Genomic DNA, 12,840 nt, shown 5'->3' on the forward strand with positions numbered 1-12,840 from the left:
TGGAATAGCCTCCCATCAGAGGTGGTAGAGGCTAAGACTGTAGAGCAACTTAAACATGCTTGGGATATGCATATTAATATCCTTATAAAGAATTAAGGTTCAAAAAGGGTTGAGATTACCTAAAGGATAAAAAAAGGGGCAGACTAGATGGGCCAAGTGGTTCTTATCTGCCGTAAAATTCTATGTTTCTATGTAATGTAGCCAGCCATATCTGACTTGGTGTGAACTCTCTTTGCACTTTCCTTTGCCACATCGAGAAGAAAGAGTTGATGTGCAGAATAAAGATGAGTGGTGAACCAGAGATTTCCCATTTCAGAACTATGAGACAAAAATATAATGTACATTCACCACATAGATCTACTATAGAAAAATTTGCATATATGAGCATTATATCATGCAAAGGGGTTTAAGCAATGAAAGAAACATTGTTCTAACATAGTCATTTTCATATGAAAAATTCAAACAATGTTTACACGAATATTCCTGACTTGGATAAAGGAGAACCACAAAAACAAGATAAAATCTGATTTATTTTATCATTGTATAATTGTGACCATGTGTGTAGAACTAGACAGAAAATGCCCTAAAACAATGGAAAAAGATGGAGCCAGTGGACCTGAACACTAATCTGGACTACAATCTGTCACAAGTTACTTGATGCCCAAGGGACCCATGCACTTAGCACTATATGGTCTACAGAATTAACAGCAAGCTCTTAACTATACATGATTTGTTTCTAGCCATTGAATAGTCTTGGCTCACACTCCAGGACTGGAACAGACAGAAGGTGGAGACATCATACCCTGTCCACACAGCATAGACCAGTACATACCCACATTCCTTTGGTTCTTTTCCCATTGTTTAAAGTTTACAACATATGTTTTGTTTTCTCTCAATGTTGCTGTCATCAGTCTGTCTCTTCATGATCTACTTTTCAACTAATGGCATTGCTGTCTGGAATTCATGTGTTCTGATATGTTCCCACCTTGACATTTTGTTATAAATAACATAATGTATTGTCTTTACAGTTTATATCAGTTTTCTTATGTGTGTTAGGGCAACAGAGGCCAGCACAGGGCATTCAAGGACAGTATAATGGTACATATAGGCATTTTATGGCATCATAGAGAAGGATGGAATGGTAATGTAGGATAGCACAATGCCACTTCTATGTGTGCAGGGTATACTATACCCCAGGCCCCCTTCTGTCTGGGGGCCCCTGGCTGGAGCACACTGACATTACTAGCTCTACCTCTTGTGCAGCGGCAGAACCAGGCAGTCAGAATGCGAGCAGGACAGTATGAAGTGCAGTCATAGACTTAGGAGTATCGGGTTTTATGAGCTACCGATGTACTGTAGCTTCCCATAGAGGAGAGAGCTGTAAATGACCCAGGGATCCCAGCTTCTCATACTCCCTGCCTGGGTGTCTGGGTCCTATGTAACCTGTTATCTAATGAGAGCATTCAGGTTTAGAGAGAAAGAGATACAGTAGTACAGAGGCTGCTGCTATTCTTGCATGTGCATGTGTATTTTAAGTGTGTTTAAGCTGTCTTTGTACCACTACAAGAAAACTTTATAAAATAGTTGTCTGTCAATTACGTGTAGCTATTGTCAAAGTCGAAAAATATTGCAGACCACACAGCACGTATAAAATACACACACATGCCCACTGCGCGTGCACTTGTTCCGCCGTGCGTGCACATATCCGCAATTTGCGTATGGTCGCTCCCGCGGTCCTGCGCGTGGTATGGGTATTTACGGCGGAGTTTGTGAATGCATGGAGAGCTATCAAAACATTATATATTTAATCCAAATCGTGCACATTATACACATAGTCCCCCTGCACCACATCAGCAAGTATCAACAGTTTAAATGCTTCCAGAATGAAGGGATTCATCTTTACGGGATAGGAGGGGACAGACTAAGGTTATAAGGTGGTGTTTGGTATCCAGCTGTAGGGTATTTTAAGAGTAACATTCCGGTGTTGGTTTGAGGAAGATCGCATGTTCCTGCGGATAGTTAGGTGCAGAAGCAGAATATAGATATAAACTGTATTTACTGTATATTATGTATGCGGCGGGAATCCAGAGGAGACCACCCACAAGATCAGTTGAGAAAGCCATAGCCCACCTTTTCAAATCAACCTATGACCTCTCCTGTACTGTAAAGATGCATCCCTGTGTCCAATGGACAAAGGGATTACAGTATCCATTGTATTGCTTTTGGAAGTATTGTATAAAAAGCCTGTTGCTGCCTGGCCGGACAAACAAGACTCTCAACGCTATCTACCTGATAGCGGAAGACCGGACCGGGAAGCACATGTGAATATTCTCACGTATGTACATTGACTGTAGCCATTTACTCTGTTGTATTGTAGTGCATAATTTGTATTGTTAACCCCCTTTCAGAAATATTACTCTGTGGTGTCGGAACCCAGTGATTAACTACAAATCGGTGTTGTGTCCTCTTTTCCCTGCTAGGGTTTAAAGTGTATTACATTGACTAACTGTATAAGGATTTAAAGTGTATTAATTGGGTGTGTACGCGCTGTGTGTACTTTGTACCCCCAGCGCGGCGTATCTACGCAGAGTCCGTACATGGTACGGGACTCATTATGCAAATAGCGTAAAAGGTACGTAGAGTGCATATTAAGTCTAGCGGCCGCAGCGGCTCCATGGTAAAAGTGTGTTTAAAGGTATAGCTTTATGTTTTAAGATAATATCGACATTATCAATTGGAGGCATCGTCCGGTTTTTCCACATACCCGCAGCCTAGCAGGTTAAAGCAGACTTTATCTATCAGCAAAAGGCGGACAGGTATCCTACGTAAACCTTTTTCTGGCTGCAGGATACACTGGAAACCCTATTTTATTGCTGATTAGATGGCGTCTGCTATGCATGGTTTGTAGGGATGCTGGTGGGACCCGTAAAGTAAATACGCAAACTATTTAAAAAAAAGTCTGTGAATTTCTGTTTGGCGCCAAATGCGCACACAACACAAGCGTACACCTGTACTTTGTATACCTGCTCATATTGCAATAGATAAGGTACTCGAATTACGGGGTGGGAGACCGGTGGACAAGAAATTCAATATTTCTAGGCCCCCAAATTTGAAGCTCCACCAGTATCATCTAGATAGATCCTTATTATGTTTCAATATTTCCAATTACCGAAAACCAGGAAATTGGGAGGTGACCTGGAATAACCAGACCATGGCCTTTTCGCACAGAGCTGATAGGATACCCATAGACTCTGAACTTGTACGCCAAATAGCCAACAGTGGAAGATATTTTCGGTATAGGTATACCCGAGGAACCAAGACCATGTGGGTTGGAGAAGTATCACCAGGGTACTGTGCTCATATCATCCAGCCCGATACTTGTACTGAGCAGATGGGAGAACTAGGGATTGGGTTTTTCACTTGGAAAGTTTGTAATATGGTAATGTCATATTCTGTCCCCTATGTTCTCCCCGATGATGCCTATTTCATATGTGGGATGAAGGCGTATAAGTGGCTTGCCCCAAACTCAGAGGGATTGTGTTATGTTGGAAGAGTGTTGCCAGAGGTCATGACCATAACCTATGATAAGATGAAAGATGTTCACCGCAGTGCTTAGGCTCCTTATACTCATACTCACTATGAACACATCGTCAAGAGACACCTCATAGAGAGAACAGAGCACGTAGCCTCTGATTTGATCCACGAATCCACCGGGATTCAATTCCTTCTCGCATTAGACATCACCCGTACTGCCAGAGGAATTATAAATTATAGGTATATCCATGCGCTAGCGAACTTGATAGATAATATCACTGAGATGTATGAAGACACCTTCAGGTATACGGGAAGGGAGTTACAAGCGTACAAGATATAACTGATCCAGCACAGGATGGTCCTCAATTATATCACAGCCGTGTCGGGTGGGTACTGTGTCACTTTGGCAACTCAATATGGTGTGAAGTGCTGCACGTATATTACAAACAGCACTGACGACCCCACAGAGATTATCGATCAAAAGTTGGATGATATATATTGCAGTTGAAGTGGGCGTTCCGGAGGAGACACAACCTTACCCTGACCGCTGTGGGTAATGAGCTGACCGGCTGGGTCTCATGGTTGAACCCACAAAATTAGTTCTCAGGATTAGGAGAGTGGGCTCAAAAGGTTATTATGAGTGTAGGAAAGTTTCTCCTTTGTATCCTGGGAGTCATCATAATTATTGGCTTGATATTTAGGTGTGTTCGAATTCTAACGCGGCGCAAGCACGGCACAAAATTGATGAGTTTAAGGAGCGAGGGCATTGTTACAGCAGCAGATTTAATTTACTTCCCCTCCATAGAGACAGTGTTATGATAAGGATTGCAAATGAATTCCATGGCCTGTTTCTTTCACCTGTTTTTCCTTTGTCTCCCCCTCTGCCCAGATACACTGATCCGGAAAAGACATCGACCATACCCAAGAATGATTATGAAAATGTTATGTGAATGTATTCTAGATATGTGTCTTATCTTCATCTCTACAACCTCCAGTTAATGACACACATAGTCGACAGGTGATATCCACATATACTAGCACTCACAAATGTTCCCCCTCCATGTATCATCAACTAAATGTGCACCCCATTTGTTGGTACAAGAAGCCGAAAAGAGCTCGGTAGTGTTTGTTGGCCCACTTACAGACCCTTAATACGGGATAAGAAGGATTTAATGTATACTTCGCAATACCTCAAAGCTTATCTAGAACATATACGGCACGATGATACATGCCCCTCAGACATGGACTCATACATACATGCTTTTTACTATCCCACTAGGTCATACATTTCCCGCCTACAACTCTCCTACCATCCAATCGCCTGTAGATATTGTATTGATATTTTTCTGTTTAGTGATTAGATAGTGGCAGTTATTGTTGACTGCCAAAGGGTGGACTGTCAAAGTCGAAAAATATTGCAGACCACACAGCACGTATAAAATACACACACATGCCCACTGTGCGTGCACTTGTTCCGCCGTGCGTGCACGTATCCGCAATTTGCGTATGGTCGCTCCCGCGGTCCTGCGCGTGGTATGGGTATTTACGGCGGAGTTTGTGAACGCATGGAGAGCTATCAAAACATTATATATTGAATCCAAATAGTGCACATTATACACATTGTCCCCCTGCACTACATCAGCAAGTATCAACAGTTTAAATGCTTCCAGAACGAAGGGATTCATCTTTACGGGATAGGAGGGGACAGACTAAGGTTATAAGGTGGTGTTTGGTATCCAGCTGTAGGGTATTTTAAGGGTAAAATTCCGGTGTTGGTTTGAGGAAGATCGCATGTTCCTGCGGATAGTTAGGTGCAGAAGCAGAATATAGATATAAACTGTATTTACTGTATATTATGTATGCGGCGGGAATCCAGAGGAGACCACCCACAAGATCAGTTGAGAAAGCCATCGCCCACCTTTTCAAATCAACCTATGACCTCTCCTGTACTGTAAATATGCATCCCTGTGTCCAATGGACAAAGGGATTACAGTATCCATTGTATTGCTTTTGGAAGTATTGTATAAAAAGCCTGTTGCTGCCTGGCCGGACACACAAGACTCTCAACGCTATCTACCTGAGAGCGGAGGACCGGACCGGGAAGCGCATGCGAATATTCTCACGTATATACATTGACTGTAGCCATTTACTCTGTTGTATTGTAGTGCATAATTTGTATTGTTATCCCCCTTTCAGAAATATTACTCTGTGGTGTCGGAACCCAGTGATTAACTACAAATCGGTGTTGTGTCCTCTTTTCCCTGATAGGGTTTAAAGTGTATTACATTGACTAACTGTATAAGGTTTTAAAGTGTATTAATTGGGTGTGTACGCGCTGCGTGTACTTTGTACCCCCAGCGCGGCGTGTCTACGCAGAGTCCGTACATGGTACGGGACTCATTACGCAAATAGCGTAAAAGGTACGTAGAGTGCATATTAAGTCTAGCGGCCGCAGCGGCTCCATGGTAAAAGTGTGTTTAAAGGTATAGCTTTATGTTTTAAGATAATATCGACATTATCACTGTAAACAGTACCCAGACACTATTAAACTATCAGTTTAAATCCAATATACAACATTCGTTAAAATTTTATATACACAATCCATACCTCCCAACATGACCCATTCCATGAGGAACAAAATGCTTTCTACCTGGACTTCTCTATTAATTTATGATTGCAATCACCTGTGTGTTGAAATACCTTTCATATCAATTAAATAGTTGAACACAGGTGACACCAATCATATACAGATGTGTCCACTTACATCTTTGCATTTTTACAAATTCGGCACAACATGCAAAACACGGCTAAGCTGTTTTTCACGAGTAATGAGTGGATGTATGTGGACACATCTGTATTAAGTGGGAGGTCCAGATAAAAAGCATTTTATCTGTTCCGGAATTCCTCATGTTGGGAGGTATGATACACAAATAACCCCCCCCCAACCCCCCACCCTTGCCCTCCCTGGGCCCCCAATCTTAAGTGCACCAGGCAGGGGTGTTTTAAAGGCGGAGGCTGCCCGTGTGCACCTCTGGGTGGGCCCACTCCAATCTACTGCGCATGCGCAGGTCTCTGGAAACATGGCACCAGGGACCCTTGTGCATCGCATATATTGCACCCCCCCAAGGCTTAATCAGGCCCTGCCAAAGTGTATATTCAGACTAGCTCCAGAATAGTGATAGATGCTGTACTGGTTAATACAATCCATAACACATTTCTCTGTATATGAAGCAGTTTTATCATAAGCATTTTCGCAAGAGTAGCCAAGCTAGAATTCCACCTAGCAAGAAGATTATTAGCTGATGTAGAAAAACATTACATCTTTGTAACATGGGAAAGAGCATTTATTGTGCAATCCGATCTATTGAAATGGGCTCTCGTCTTCCTTGACATTGCAATATGCTTTCAATTTCTTGATCAGTGAGAATCTTACTATTATTAGTAAGAACATAAGAAAGCAGAGCATTTTCCCCAATAGCAACACAATTCAACTCACAATTTAAATCTTTAGCTGTCTGCTGGCCGGTGCTCAGTTTCGGCATTTCTACTAGCTAAGATTTTGTTAGCTGTATTTGATCTCTGATCCACACTGGGTCAAAGTGGTGGTGGTGGTGGTGGTGGTAACACCTCAATTCTTTTTTTTTTTAAATTGTTGATGCCACTGTTGTAAAGGATGACAATGATGAATATGATGATTATTATTAGTAATGGTAAAGGACCTACGACTATTCTGGTAGGTTACCTGACTTTCAACAAAAAAAAAAATTAACTAGTCTGTAAGATGGGCCAAGTGGTTCTTATCTGCCATCAAATTCTATGCTTCTAAGTTTCTAACATACAGTAGCCTGTAAAATGACAGTAAGGGGTATACTGTATTTACTAATGTTCGATTTTGTGCTTTTGCATCTGATTTTCATTCGATTTTGCATTTTGACATTTACTAAAGGCAAAATTGGATGTAAAATTTAATAAAAAACCTAATTTTCAGGGCTGCGGTTTTATTAAAATAATTTTGCACATCCTCAGCGTGTACAATCACAATTGTCAGTGAGTCAGGCCAGATATTAATAATACTGTAAAGGCTCTATGTGTCAGGTCCAAATTACATCATTTTAGATGTTTATTTATCCATTTTCTAACAATTTTCTTCCCAACAGCTCTTTGCATCTCTTCAGGTTTTTATCTGTCGGAAAGAAAGATACAACGTAGGACCTAAACCTAGGATCAAGTATGGTGATCAAAATATAGTTATCTGATTTCAAGATATTGACGACCCTTGGATCCTGGCATAGCCGATGAAAGGCTTGATCTACAAGTCCGACATGCTTACCATACTCGCTTCCTTTCTACTCCTTCTTTAATTTGTCCAGCTCTTTTCTAAGAGTCTAATAAGAGGAATGTCCTGACTCAAGCTGGCAGTGTCTGAACCAATTTCACATGTGGCAAATTCGAAGGATTTGAGAACCTTGCACAACACAGATATTATTCTCCACTGTGCTTGACTATTGTGCATTCCCACACCTTTCCCTATGTCATAGTTGGATGTATAGGCTTGAATGGCCTTTTGCTGCTCCTCCATCTGCTGAAGCATATAGAGGTTTGAATTCCACCTCGTTACTACCTCTTCTTCAGCTGATGGAAGGGCAATCTCAGAGTATCTCCTGCACACCCCTGTCATTAAAAAAAAAAAATTGCACCACCAAGTTAATTGTGTGAGCAAAACATGGGAGGTGTTGGAATTCGCCCATATGTAATGCTCTCACGATATTGGTGGCATTGTCAGATATCACAAATCCGTGGGAGAGTCCAAGTGGGGTGAGCCATTTTGCAATGATTTCCCTGAGTTTTTTTAAGAGGTTGTCAGTGGTATGCCTCTTAGTAAAACCAGTGATACGCAGAGTAGCCTGCCTTTGAATGAGCTGGCATTTGTGAGATACTGCTGCTGCTGCTGCAGCTGCTGCTGTTGGTGCTGCTGAAGGCAATACATATATCCAGTGGGCTGTCACAGTCATGTAGTCTTTAGTTTGCCCTGTTCCACTTGTCCACATATCCGTGGTTAAGTGGACAGTGGGTACAACGGCATTTCCGAGGACACTAATAACGCTTTTTTAATTGTCCTTGTACAGGCTGGGAAATGCTTACCAAGTAAAGTGGAATCTAGATGGGATTTGGTACTATGGACACAGTATCTCAATCAACTGTCTAAAACCAACTGCATTAATGGCGGATACTGGAAGCACGTCTAATACCAGCATAGTTGTTATGGCGTCAGTGATCTGCTGTGCAACTGGGTGACTGCTGTCATACTTGCTGTCCTTTGCAAAGGACTGCTTAACAATCAATTGTTTAATTAAACTACTACAAGTAGTCTTCCTGGTCCCCTTCTGGACAGTAGCAGCAGCAAAAACAACAACTGGCGTAGCACTCAAGGATGCTTCTGAGGAAGCCCCGATAGGAGAGGAGTCAGTCCTGCTTATGAGATTGGAAGCAGGACTACTTCCGATCATGACTGTGGATGTTGATGATGAAGGTGTTGATGGTGGAGATTGCAGGCCCTTGGATCTAACATAAAGAAGGGACTGCTTGTTACTTTTTTTAGCCAAAGTTTTGATGAACGCGCCGAATGTGATGTAACAGAGAGGATGTTCCTAGGTGGTTAACGTCTTTACCTCTACTTACTATGACTTACAAAGGCTACAGATGTCTTGACAATTGTTGTACGGATTTGTGAAGAAATAATTCCACACTTAAGTGGTGGATTATTTCGTTTTATGCCCAGGCATGACAATAGGCTTTTTTATATCATGGGCAACAACTGTTTCCACTGGTGCCAGATTTACACAAACAACATCCTCATCAACATCCTCATTAGCGCCAGCTATACAAGTATCTTCCTCATCCTGGTACACTTCCACAGAAGCATCCTTAATTTCTATGTCAGCATGTTGACTCGTGCTGCTCATCCCCACATTTGCAGGGGAAGCACAAATGGTGGAAGGAGCCTCCTCTTTGAGTACAGTATTGAAAAGGTCAGGCTCACACATGGCACCTGCGGACACACTTGAACTCTCCGCAAGGATTTGTGATTTTTCTGAGCACACCGTTGGTTAGTGTTACCTTAACGTGTTTTTTTTTATACCCTTCTACAGAGAGAAGGGCTTTCGTCATCATAAGAGGCAGAACCACCACTCATAATAAAGCCTTAGCCTTTCCTTGCCACTTCGTGTGGTGAATGGCATATTGACAATTGTATCATTCTCTGTAGCTAACTTTATTTTTGATGTTTTTTTCTTTGCCACTGTAAAATGATAATGCTTCTTTGATTTTACATGCCCTGACTTAAAACGTCTATGTACTTGAGCATCGGCTTTAGTAGAAGACGTTGACGGAATTGTATCATCATAACTGGTGGTAGCACCTGCACCACTAGTATGTGCTTCCTGCTCTCCTCTAAATTTTTCGTCCTCCATATCAATGCAGAAACACGAACGAAGTGGGGTACAGCACACACCACAATTTGTACAAAAAATGTACCACCTAAAGTATCACAATAAGTATATGAGTCAGAAATAGTAATCAAACACTGTGGTTTAATTTGACCAACAGTGTCGCACAATAGGTGTATGAGTCATGAATAGTAATCAAACACTACGGTTTAATTTCACCAAAAGTATCACACAATATGTGTATGAAATGAGTACGAAAATATATTACTGTGATACAGAGCTGGATTAAGGCTTCGGGGGGCCTGGGGTACTTAAGACAGGGGGGCCCTAAGATTTAAAATTAAAATCATAGCGTCTTCAATCACTACAAAGAAAATTACAATTAGGTTGTAAATATGAAAGAATCTTTCAGACTAATCCATCTTAAATGGAATATTTAATATTATTGCATATTTTACACAAAAACAATAATATACAATAGTTTTTTTTAATATAGTTGTCGTAATCTAATTTCTCCCTAGTTCCTAATATTACAAGTAGATATAATACACCCCAGAGAAATAAAATGAAACATAATGGTGTGACCACTGGATGGTACTGACTGTCCGCTAAGGCATAACCCTAAGTCCTAGCTGCCGCTGCATCCTATCGTTACTTACACTTCCCCAACCTTACCTTGACCTAGTGGCGGAACCAGAGAGTGGTGTGCCTTGGTGCAAAATTCACATTACACCACACAGTATGAGTCAAAATGAACATTTCACCACACAGTATGAGTCAAAATGAACATTTCACCACACGATATGAAACGAAATTCACATTACGCCACATGGTATAAACCAAAAATCACATTACCTCACATGGTATAAGCAAAAATTCACTTTACGTAACATGGTATGAGCCAAAATTTGCATTACGCCACACAGTATGAGCCAAAATTTACATTCCGCAACACTGTATGAGCCAAAATTTACATTCCGCAACATTATATGAGCCAAAATTTACATTGCGCCACACACCAAGAGATAAAATTCACATTATGCCACACTGTATGAGCCGCAATTCACATTACACCACACGGTATGAGACAAAATTTACATTATGTCACACGGTATGAGGCAAAATTCACATTACACCACGTGCGAATGAGCGACTGCGGTCCGGCCTGAAGAGACCCCATAGTACCCTCCAAACACATTATATAATACACAGTGCCCCCAAACACATTATGTGACACATGGTGCCCCTACAAATACATTATATAACCCACATTATACATTACTTGTGGGTGCAGTCCTGTTCACATGTGGATTCCGGTAGCAGGTGCTGCTGACAAATGTACCCTCTACTGCCCCTGCAGCGGCATGTCTGTCACCGGGCCTGCTGACCGGGCATAGAGGGCGATTGTAGAGAGGGAAGGGTCAGGTGGATGACGGGCGCGGGTATAGAGAGCGGGTGTGGGCGGGCGTACCGAGCGGCCGTAGGTAGCGGGATGTCTCTGCACGCAGGAAGTCTGTGCGGGCGGAAGGCCGTAGAGAGCGGGCTGTCAGTGCTGCCGGGCGTAGAGTGTGTGCGTGTGTATGGTGTAGTCACATTCAGGAATAGAACTGCACGCTCAGTAATGAGTCAGCTACAGGCGTGTGTGAGGGGGGTGCTGTACATTAGGGGGTGCTTGTGTTCCCCAGGCACCCCCCCGGTGCGCACGCCTATGATAAATATGTCTATAATACATATATCTACAATTGGGAGTCCACACCCGCTTCGTACTTTCTAAAGTGAACCAGAGTGCCGCATCTCCGGGAGTGTATTTATACTTACATGAAGGCACCGGTGCAGGTGATATGATTCGTTAAGGGGAGTGCCAGACCGACAGGAGTCTTATATATATATATATATATATATACATATACACAACACACATATATATATATACACAACACACATATATATATTCACACACACACACACACACACACACACACACACACACATATATATATATATATATATATGTTAGAGATGAGCGGGTTCGGTTCCTCGGAATCCGAACCCCCCCGAACGTCAGCCTTTTTACACGGGTCCGAGGCAGACTCGGATCTTCCCGCCTTGCTCGGTTAACCCGAGCGCGCCCGAACGTCATCATCCCGCTGTCGGATTCTCGCGAGGCTCGGATTCTATCGCGAGACTCGGATTCTATATAAGGAGCCGCGCGTCGCCGCCATTTTCACACGTGCATTGAGATTGATAGGGAGAGGACGTGGCTGGCGTCCTCTCCGTGTAGAATAGATTAGAGAGACACTTGATTTACTACTTGGGGAGCATTAGGAGTACTCAGTACAGTGCAGAGTTTTGCTGATAGTGACCAGTGACCACCAGTTTTATTTATAATCTGTTCTCTGCCTGAAAAAAAACGATACACAGTCACATACCATATCTGTGCTCAGCCTCAGTGTGCTGCATGATAATATCATCTATGTATATCTGACTGTGCTGAGTGCTCACTGCTCACACAGCTGAATTGTGGGGGAGACTGGGGTGCAGTTAAAAGCAGGAGTACAGTGCACACTTTTGCTGCCAGTGTGACTGACCAGTGACCACCAGTATATTGTCTGCCTGAAAAAGTTAAACAAACACTCCTGTGGTGTTTTTTTTTTTATTCTATAAACGCATTCTGCTGACAGTGTCCAGCAGGTCCGTCATTCATTATATTATATAAATATTTACCTGCAGTAGTGTTATATTTTTTTTGTTCATCTCTATCATCTTTATCATCTCTATATTAGCAGACGCAGTACGGTAGTCCACGGCTGTGGCTACCTCTGTGTCGTCAGTGCTCGTCCATAATTATATACCTACCTGT

This window comes from Pseudophryne corroboree, chromosome 8, assembly GCF_028390025.1.
Source record: "Pseudophryne corroboree isolate aPseCor3 chromosome 8, aPseCor3.hap2, whole genome shotgun sequence".
NCBI lineage: Eukaryota > Metazoa > Chordata > Amphibia > Anura > Myobatrachidae > Pseudophryne > Pseudophryne corroboree.